Consider the following 1,819-nt stretch of genomic DNA (forward strand, 5'->3'; position numbering starts at 1 on the left):
TTTTAACCACAATCTGACCAAAAACTATAGGTTGCTAAAAATTTAACACAAGCAAAAAGTTATCGATGTTTAACAAAACTGTAAATTAAACAAAAACTTTTCAAATTAGCATCAGAAACTCAATAACATCAACAAAGTCTAGTTTGACTCTACCTGACACAGATTACCTTTGGCCAATGTGAAATGAATACAAGAGTATGGCAGCCTCCAGCCATTATTCGATTCGCCGACAGGAAAGAAAACTGTCTCTCTCAATAACAAAACACCGCTATCTGCCAGTTAGTGAACTTGCATCTGGTGTGCACAAGAGAAAGGAAAGCTGAATTGTTTACTTGAGCGACTTTCTGCTTCCAAACTCAACTGAAATAAAATACAGTTCCTCTCCCACTGGCTCAGTGGTAAGTCAGTAGACTTATAATATTAAAAAAACGGATTTCAATACCCGTGGGGAGCACAGCACAGATCGTCCACCGTGTAGCCTTATGCTTAAAAACAAAGAAAAAAGTACAGGAACTTCAAAAATATTCAATATTAACTGAGGGATTAGTATCACACAGTACAGTCCTGTGCAACATTTTCTTTTGCGAATGAAGATTTTCGTTATTTGTTCTATTGTGTACGCTTGTTTTGTTTTTTTGCATGACATTTCTAGAACATGCAGTGTTGTTGATAGTTAATACTTTTCTTTTGGAAATCAATATACTTGAATATTACAAACTAAAAAAAGAGTAGCCCAAGAGTGGGCGGTGAGTGGTGATGACTAGCTGCCTTCCCTCTATTCTTCACTGCAAAATTAGGAACGGCAAGCGCAGATAGCCCTTGTGTAGTTTTGCGCGAACTTCAAAACAAACTTCTCCTAGACTAATATTTTTCATCAGCCATGGTGAATTTTCGCATTTCCAATCTGTCTTTGTGATTAAAAGAATGGCATGTGGGTAGAAGAGCAACAGTTACTAATATATGACTTAGTTGGCTATTTTGCACCAGGATCAAATTTGATGGGTGTAAGAATTTCTATCGCTGTATTTTCATTTGCTATACTTAAAATCTGTCATACATAGGGGGTGTAGCTCAGTGGTAGAGCGTTCGCTTTGCATGTGAAAGGCCCCGGGTTCGATCCCCGGCACCTCCACAGATATTTTTTTTTTTCAATAGAGATAAATAATGATATTTTGGTTAATAATGCGAAAAAAGCAAATTTTGAAGGATGCAACAAGATATATCTCTGGTGAATTGGGCAGCTGAGTTATTTGGAAACTGATAAGATGTGGACAAAATTTAAATATTCAAGATAAACATATTCCTTATAGAAAGAAAAGGGTAGCTGCAAGTAAAAAACAGGCTGATTCACAAAGAATATAAGAGTTAAAATTTTAAAAAAGCATAAGAAATTTAAATTGACTGGTTTGACAGGAGACTTAGAAGATTATAAAAGATCAAGAAAGCTGGTCAAATAGGAAATTAGGACATCAAAAAGGAAGGTTAGCTGAAAATAGAAACATTTAACAGCAAGGATTTCATTAAATACATTAAGGGTAAACAAAATATTAGGATGGGGGTAGGACCCTTGAGAGATGATAAAGGAAGGCTCGTATCTTATGATTATGATCTGGCTGGGTTATTAAATTTTGCTTTTTCTTCGGTTTTTACTAACAAAGATTTAAGGAGTATTCCACATCTTGAACAGTTGATAAATGTAAACGAGATCAAATAAGATGACTGAATTAATTCTGAGCTGGTTAAGAAAAAATTGGGAAGCTTAAAGAACGATAATATTCCCCAAGGGTTTTAGGGAGGTTAAAAATTGGATATATGAGCC

General features: G+C 35.2%; 1 non-coding gene across 1 annotated transcript; it reads left to right on the plus strand.

Moving 5' to 3' along the window:
• Window positions 1-1,060: 1,060 nt before the first annotated feature.
• Window positions 1,061-1,132, plus strand: Trnaa-ugc. Its single transcript has one exon. It is a non-coding gene; the product is annotated as a tRNA-Ala (tRNA).
• Window positions 1,133-1,819: the final 687 nt, after the last annotated feature.

This window comes from Limulus polyphemus, unplaced genomic scaffold (genome assembly GCF_000517525.1).
Source record: "Limulus polyphemus unplaced genomic scaffold, Limulus_polyphemus-2.1.2 Scaffold79815, whole genome shotgun sequence".
NCBI classification, from domain to species: Eukaryota; Metazoa; Arthropoda; class Merostomata; order Xiphosura; family Limulidae; genus Limulus; species Limulus polyphemus.